The sequence below is a fragment of the Lagopus muta genome, chromosome 6 (genome assembly GCF_023343835.1).
Source record: "Lagopus muta isolate bLagMut1 chromosome 6, bLagMut1 primary, whole genome shotgun sequence".
NCBI classification, from domain to species: domain Eukaryota; kingdom Metazoa; phylum Chordata; class Aves; order Galliformes; family Phasianidae; genus Lagopus; species Lagopus muta.
The window spans coordinates 13,717,280-13,725,942 of NC_064438.1; the positions used below are offsets into that span (position 1 = coordinate 13,717,280).

General features: G+C 44.7%; 1 long non-coding RNA gene across 1 annotated transcript; it reads right to left on the reverse strand.

Annotated features, from left to right (window-relative positions):
* Positions 1–2,435: 2,435 nt before the first annotated feature.
* LOC125694601 (uncharacterized) lies at positions 2,436–8,330 on the reverse strand. Its single transcript, XR_007377619.1, has 3 exons — positions 8,000–8,330; positions 7,630–7,730; positions 2,436–6,847 (listed from the first exon to the last, which is right to left on the reverse strand). It is a non-coding gene; the product is annotated as an uncharacterized LOC125694601 (long non-coding RNA).
* Positions 8,331–8,663: the final 333 nt, after the last annotated feature.

Here is an 8,663-nt window from a genome sequence, read left to right on the forward strand (position 1 = left end):
TCTTATATATCCATACATTTAAAACAAACAAAAAAAAAGACTACTTGAATTGTATTCTATTTCGTGGTTTTGAGGGGAGGGCTAGGGGAGTCTCAAGAGAGGGAGGATTTTAATGTATAATCATTTTGTTTGTTATTACCTTGCAATGTTGAGCCATGAAGCCTTTGTTTAAAAAAGAAATGGCACTGCAATACACAACAAAGAAAATCCTTTATTTATTTTATTAAATATATATGGAAAAGAATGAAAATTGGTCCAAATTAAAGGGGGGGAGAGGGGAAAGGGAAGAGGGTGGGGTGGGAAGGCAGAACAAAAACAGCAATTGAAAATAATTGATTTTTTTTTTTTTTTCTTCCTTTCCATGTGTCTTTTTTTAAAAGAAACCTAGTTTTTATTTTTTAAAAAGAGAAGTAAAAGCTTTCCTGGATGCTTTGTACCAAAAAAAAGAAAAATGAAAAAAAAAAAAAAAAAAAAAAAAAGAAAACCTGTTAAGCAAATAAATATCCATCCAGAATACAAAAGCCTGACTTTTTCTTCTAGTTTTGGTTTATTTTTATTCTTGGGGTTGGAGCTGGGTGGGAGAAGGCCACACCAAACAAGAGACCTTAATCTCAAGTCCTTTCCAATTCACTGCATGTCTCATTGCAGGTAGAAAGTTTGGGTCTGTTCCTGTCCCCATCCCACCACCTCTCATTGACCTTTGTAGTTTTGTTTGCAGGAACGGGTGTCCTTTTGTGGGCTGAGGACTGATTTAATTGTAGCTTTTGGTAGTTGCTGCTGGAAGTTTTGTTTGGTATGTTTGTTACCTTTCTGCTTTTTTTCTTTTTTTTTTTTTCCTTCCTGCATAAATCGATAAATCGTGGTTGTGGGGGACATTCTGAGATGACTTAAAAACAGGTGAAACTTCAGCCACATCTCTTGCCTGCTTCCACAGCAAGCAAACAACTAGGGCTGGGAGCTCAATAAGGATGCCAATGCCATTTCCAAACACTGTGTTGATGCTGCTGGAAGTGTCCTCAGATTTGGGCAAAGCACAAAAAAATCCCCTCTTTTATGCAAAATAAAATATATAGGGACTTTGGCACTTGCAATGCACTGAACTCTCTTACTTCCTGGGATACCAACAACCTTGACAACTTTGCATCCTGGTGCTTGTGGTGCTTGCGTCGCTGGAACAAATACACAGAAACAGGTTGAGGTCTGGCTAGTGAGGCCAGGGATACTGGCAAAGAGTGGGAGTACATCTGCCACTGCACATCAGAAAGTGGCTCTTTTCCATCTCAACTGACATAGGGCCAAAGCAGAGCGATAAATCTGGGGTCATTTTTTGGAAAACTGGGAAATTGTTTAAAATGTGCCCTCTGGCTCAGTGAAGAGCACACAGGCTTGCAAGGGTAGATCCAAGCAGCCCCAAGAAGCTCTGAGCCTGCTCTTGTCCAGTGAGGCCCCTTGAGTGGGTGAGACTGGCTGAGACAGAACCTCTGCTTCTTCTGTGGGTCCTCAAGTTACTTCTGTTGCCTGCAAATCTCCATCACAGGTTAATAGATGAATAGATGAATTCCAAGGCATAGCTTGGAAATTCCTGGGGAGGATTTCCACAGCTTACAGTGGGTTTGGACACCCAAAAACCTCCAGTCTGTCTGATCCAGTGACTTCCTGTGCTCTTCTGATGTACACGGGGACAGAGAAGCAAAGAACTACACCAGCAGAGAAGTCTGTCATGGTATTTGGTGCCCCATGAAAAATCACTCCCTTGGTCTCAGCGCTATTGTTGAGCTCTGCAGAAGGCAAAGGGCAAGAGACTTTTGCACAAAGCATCACCTCAGAGAGCATTTGTCCCATGAGATTCCCATTGGGACAGAGGAAAGGAAGGAGTGTGCAGCCTGCTGCAGGGAGGTGGCCACAGCCTTTGCAAGGTGTGTAAATCACTGTCGTGACTTATTCTGGGTATGGAGAGATTTGGTGGGGGGAAGGAGGGTGGTGAGTGGAGGGGATGGGGGGGGGATGCTAATCATATACTTTTTTTCTTTTTCCATTCTTCTATGTTATTTCAGAATAACATCAGTTTTCATTTATTTCTTTTACATTCATTTACATTACACAGTTACATTCAATTGTTTTCATTTATAAATGCAGAAAGCAGCTGGGCTGTTTACTTAGTGTTCAGTGAGTAGTGCCAATGCCATCAGGATAGACTAAACCTACAGACAGATTCCTTTACTTCCTTGTTCCCTCAAAGCTACATCCATTTCATCCTTCTGCTCTGAAAAGCTCATATTTTTTTTTGGTGATGTACCTAGCTGCACTAAGTGAAGGGAAGAACTGTATTTGTTCTTCTTGCTGATGGTTTTTTTTTTTTTTTTAAAGTGTTTTTTTGTTGTGAGTTTTTTTTTTTTTTTTTTTTTTTTTTTCAATATATACTATTGTCCACTGATGTTTTATATGTCTGTGGGGAAGCCTGGGAAAGCTACTGATCACCAATGTCACTTGTCTGCACCCAGCAATAGACAAGATGCACACTTCCCAGGTTGTGCACCTATTGTACTTCCCACTTGTAATACATTATCAATAAAGCAAATCAGCTATAAGAAACTTTCACATCTGGTGTCTTTTCTGTCCCCCCTTTGTTGCTGCACTCTCAGCTGCATGCATCCCAAGGAATGCCTTGCTCATCAAAATCATGCCAGCTTTTGCAGAGAGCCCTGCAAGATCCTCTTTCCCTTCCTTCTCCTGGTATCTGCCAACACTGATCTGAAAGCTGAGGTTTCTAACCTGCTAGGCTCTTGCTTGGCAAAGAGTAAGGACACGGAGAAGGGAATCTTTCATTCTTCTAGCAAAATAAACAAATAAAAATGCAAATTATTTCACAGTTTTGAGGAGTACCACAGTGGAATGTTAGAACTGAGAAAAGAAAGGCACAAAGTCAGTGGTCTTGGCTTTGACTTGTCACAGCTTAGTCTAAGAAGCAACCTCTTGACCTCCAGTAATGAAGCGAGGGAAAGAGATTTTCAATGAGACATGGCTGGAAACATCACTGGTGTCTTAAGACACAGAAACATGAACTGTGAGCTCATTTTGGATACAAATTTCTTAATTTCATGACAGGAGCACAGGGACCGTTGAGGGTACCCTTCCAGAGTACATCCCCATCATCCTCTCTCCTGAAAAAAATAGTCTGAAATAGGAATTTTTGATACTCGATTATCCTTTCTCAAGCCACAAGGGCACGCTGATAATGGTAATCTTTGTATTCTTCACAGCTGGGTCATAGCCACAAAGGGAGGGAGGCGATTAGGAGAATATTAAGTCTTCATCTTCCAAGACGTTGTTGCTTCTGTTCCTCCTCCCTCTCTCCTCCGTTCCCCATGCTTAGCAAAGAAAGCGGCAGGAGTATTATTTCTCAAGGCCTATAATGACGTCAATACGTGGGGTATTTATTTATGAAATTGAATCTAACAGTGGGGGAGAGAGTAGCGGAGGAAGATGGACGCGCAGAGCCAGCAGCTGCCAAGCTACAACAGAGCTGCAACCTTACAGTATTTTTCTACCCTCTTTCTGTGGGAGTGACACAGTGTCCAGAGCTTCAGACACCCAGGAAAAGCAAACAGAAGAGAGAGAGAGAAAAAAAGGCAAACTTGATATTGAAAGCAGAGGAAAGGTGCAGCAAGGGGATGTCCTTAAAGAAGTAAATAGCCTGTTTTTGATGCTGGGATATTCAGATTTAGTCCTCCAGGAAGGGTAGCACTGCAGACACTTGCCTTCAGGAAGGCTCCGACAAGTCTTGAGCAGCCCTTTCCTCTAAGCCTGTTCAGTCTTTGTAAAGAAAAATCAGAGAGGATTGAAATTCCAGCCAAGGGACTTCATTTCTCCTTTTGACTCCCCTTTCTCCCTTGCTACTTCAGGCTCAGGCAGCAAAACAGCCATCTAGGAAACCCAGCAATAAAGTCAACATGAAGATTAAGTTGTCCCCTGCAGTCAGTGGCAAGCAGCTTTCCAGACTAGAATCCGCATCTGTTGATATAATCATGTGCTCAAGCATAAAAGGTGAAAGCCAAAAAGGGAGAGTACTTTCTTCTCTACAAACTCAGGAGCAGAGCATCCCTAGGGGTGTGAGCAGCACAGATCATAGAACAAGGTTGGAAAGACCATAAGATTACCTTGTCCAAACATCAATCCATACCAATAAATACCATACGATACATACCTGTAAATGATGACTATCACAATGTGGTGACATTGGCTTCAGTTCTAATGAGCACTGGCAGAAGACATCTTTGGGTATCTCTCCCTTTGCTTAGGTGAAAGTTTAGCCAATAGGGTACAGGTTTTGGTTTCTCTGGCAGGGTTTGTCTCCAGAAGAGAGGAGGAAGCAGACTGAACATCATCCTCTGTGATAGGCAGTCCCTCACTGGCTTAGAAGTCATGCATGGAATTGTTCCCTCATGGATGGGAATAGAGGAGGACAGCTTTTGCCCTTCCCAGGTAGCATAGAATAGTGCTAGGAAATAGGAAGAGGGAAAAGGAAAACTCACAAATACAAGCATAGACATCGAACAGTACTAAAGGAGCCACGGAATCTCACAGGCTTCCCGGAATTGCCCGACTGACTTCCTATCAATGTGAACAAGAAGGTGATGCCCTGAGAAACTGCCCCCGCAAAGTCTTTGCTCACCCCTGCCACTGCTTTTTGTGCCCTCGCAAACAGCACCAAGGTATCATCAGCCAGCCTGGAACTTCTTGTTTATCCAAAATAAGGCAAGACAGACATGCTCTGGAGATCTGTTTACAAGTCAGGCTATCTCCAGTTATATAATGACACAAGCCTCGCTGCCAGCAAATTGTTGCTGTGAGCAGGGGAAGACAATTAGATCGCCTCTCTGGGCAGCGAGCGCGGACAATGCAGGCTTTGTGCCACCCGGCCACCAGCCCCGGCATCTGCGGCATGCCTTCAGAGGAAGAGGTGGCCCGGGGAGGGCTTGGGGCGCCGGAGCCGGGCTGAGAGCACCTTCCTGTCCTGGCAACGAGGGGAGGACGGTAATGGGTCGTCGCGCCGCAGGGCAGAGCGGCTCTGACCCCTCGGCTGCACACGGGATGGGAAGCTTCGGTGTTTGGCTTCCTGTGCTTCCTGGTGTGCTGATGGATTTAGGCACTCGCTGAAGCTCCTGGCACTGCTTGCGGATTCAGTGGAAAAAATGTGGTATCAAGAGATGGGAAATACCAAAGCCTCTCAGAAATGCACTCACTTAAAAGGGAAAGGTGGTTTCCGGGTGAAACTGCATTCCTGTCCTCCATGGATGGAGAAGGGAGGAGGGCTTTGGAAAAGCCAGGAGTGCTGTAATGAAAGCTGTGATGAACGATAGCTGGTCTCTCTCAGAAATGGGCCACAACCTGCTTTTGGTTGGAGCCTGGGTAACCTGATATTGTCAACAGCCATAGATTAGCTCAATGAAATTGTCTGCAGGAGGTTAGGGGAAGAGTGAGTGACTGCTTTCTGCCCGCTGCATAAGGGCACAAATAGCTGCATTTGTGGGGAAGTGTTGGCAAACATCAGTGAACAATCAGCATTGGAGGAGCTGATGGCCCAGGGGTACAGGAAATTTCTGCTGGTGCTCGCTGGGACAAGGCTGCCTGGGCTGGCCACTGTCACTCCATCCTCTGCACAGCTGCCCATTGGCTTCATGACAGAAAGACCATTTAATTAAATATACTGTTACTCGAAATTAGTTGGGCTGCCAGTCTGCTTGCCTGGGAACATGTGCCTCATAGGTTCATGTTCTATTGAGAACACAGTGGCACTTATTGCAAAAGCTGTGTGTAAAACCACACTGCTGGCAAACTGATAAATTCTCCAGCTGCAGAGTTCTGTCAGTGTTAGAAAGCATACCTCACCTGCATGCCCATTGGACAGTATGTTGAACCAGTCAACCTCCAGTCCACCCACATGACAAGAAAAATTCACCTTTTGTAATGGCAACCACATACCTGTCTAAGGCACAGTACTCCTCTCAGCCCAGCAGAAATAGTTCCTTCTGGAAATGAGTCATTTTTCTTTATCTTTCAAACCACTTCAAGCAATTTGTCTTGCAGACTTTCTGACTACATTTACATAAAATGCATCCTTCCTTTCTTTCTATTCCTGGTTGCATGCACAAGGTTATTTTGGATGGCGTGCTAGGAGGTCACAGTGACACACAGCCAGAAGTGAGCACGCCATGCTTCCAACGGGTACTCAGCAAGACTTAGGCAGCTGGCAAGTTCCTGGTTTCTCTGGGCACTTACAAGGGGCTTACATGCTAACACAATGAGAAAAAAGGGATAAGGTACTGGCTGCAGCCAAAGCCTTCACAAGTTTGCCTACAAAAAGCAGGTTGTAGACATGAATAACCTCACAAGACCCTGGAAATGAAGCTCGGAGTATGGGTTAGTAGCAAAGTTAGGGAGGTGCAAGGGAAGATGGGAAAGTGAAGAGGCTTCCAGGAATGGCTTGTGCGAGTACGGCATGGTTAGGAACAGTTCCTCCCTGAGACTGGAGTGCAGGCTATTATTTATATCCCCATAACTCTGTCAAAGCGTGATGCTTGCAGCGTTAGAGCTGGAACTCGGGCTCTAAGCAAGCTGGAGGCTTTCATTCATGACTACAGGATGCAACAAGACACACTGGAGTCTGAGGGTAAGGCCATAGACAAAAATAGCACAAGTCCTTTACAAGATCTGCCCAGCAGCTCAGTTTCTTACCAAGTAGAACAGGTATCTTCAAGGTACAGAAGAAATGACTGGGAGGTACATGAGAGAGGCCTCTGGGCTTGTGAGGTATGGAGCAGGATCAAACAGGTTGTGCTGATTCTTCCTGTGCAAAAATGGGCAGCATTATTAAAGCTAGAAGGACTCAAGCTAAAAATCCAACAAAGGGAGATAGCCCTTAGTACAACAGGTAGAAGAGCTGTGGGTCTCTTACCAAGGGATGTGGTGGATATGAGACACGTATACAGATTCAAGAAGAGTGCATTGCAAAGAAACATACTGAGAGTTACTAAAAACACAGAAACCATATCTGGCTCAGGAAGTTCCTGAGCTGAAAATAGTTGGAGGCTGGGGAAGCAGTGAGGGGAAGTACTGTACACATTTGCCGTTGTTCTTACTCCTCCCTAGGCTTTGACTTGTGAGCTCTGCTGGGGGCTTGATGTTAGTTTAGATAATGCCAAGGTTTGTACCAGTTTGAAGGCCATGGAACACAACGTCAATCTTGGCTGGACTGTCCTACCACACCCACTGTACAGCCCAGATTTGGCACCTTCTGTCTTTCATCTGTTTGGGCCGATGAATGATGGACTGTGTGGGCAACACTTTCCTATCAACAATGCCATCATAGCAGCTATAAAACAGTGGGACACCTCCACTGGTGTAGATTTTTACAAGCACGCAGATTATTGTCCATCACAGGCAAAAATGCATAGCTAATGGTGGTGACTATGCTGAAAACTAGCGTGCTGTAGTGCTGAGAATTTGCTCTATCAAACACTGTTACTGTGCTCTTTGTATCTGTGGTAGTTCCCACGGAAATAAATAGGAGGCATCACTTTCAGAGAGATCTATGCACATAATTCCCAAGTAGTCCATTACTTTACTCACTTGATATCATGAAGTGTTTGGCAATAATATTGGTTCTGTACATCGCTACTTCTCTTGCATTCTTGTCCTACTTGTTCCCACTCCAGCAGACCATGCTGAAACTGTTGGAAACCCAGGTGGCAGCATTAAATTATAATTCTACTCTGGTCACCAGCTTGCCCATTTAGTTTCTGAATACTTAAGGGCACCTGGGCAAGAAAATACTGAAGCAGCTAATACAGCACATCTCAGATGAACTGCTTCAGCTTCTGTAATGCGATAGAAAGTACAGCAGTGACAGCAAAGCAGCAAAGTCCTAGGCTGCTGCAAGTGAGTACTTGGTCTAACACAACAACTATAGGCACATAAACAAAGAAATGAAGCTGCTTACCTTCGGAACCCTTCAAGGAGGCACTGCCAACCCTTAAGCAAAGTCTGGGAAGGAGCTGATCCTAGCTCCACTCCTTCCAGTCACTCAGGTGGATTGCATACACATGAGTTCCCCTGGGTTGGTACTGTCTTCCCACCAGGTGCTCAATCACTGGTTCAGGCTATGACTTAGCATTTCCACTACAGCTTCCCAGCAAACTCAAGCACACAGGACTTTATTCATTCCACCTGGGATCTGTTTTAAAAGGTTTATTTGTAGTTTCAACAGTTTGAGCCATTCTCAGCTCTCTCTTCCCTGGAAAACAGCATTTAATGATGAGTCTACAAATAACAGCTGAGTGGCCTTGTTAGCCTTCTCTTCATATCCTTCCAGCTGGTCCTTTGAGGCCTCCTGTCCTGGGTTTCCTACTCTGGCTCTGAGAAACTGGTGAGAATTAGGACCTATCAGGATGCTAGGGCCCCCTGAGAGATAATTTGGGAAAAAATCCCACATTATTTGTAGCTCTCTCCAAGCAGTCAGAGAGCAAAGGCATGGCTACACCAGGAGCTGCCTTATGAGAATCCATCAGTTGAAAACTTGGGGTACTTCATAACAAGCCATCTGTTATGGAACAAAACATCCAGCTTGGCCAATGCTCATAACCCTCTGGGGTTGGCAGTCTCTG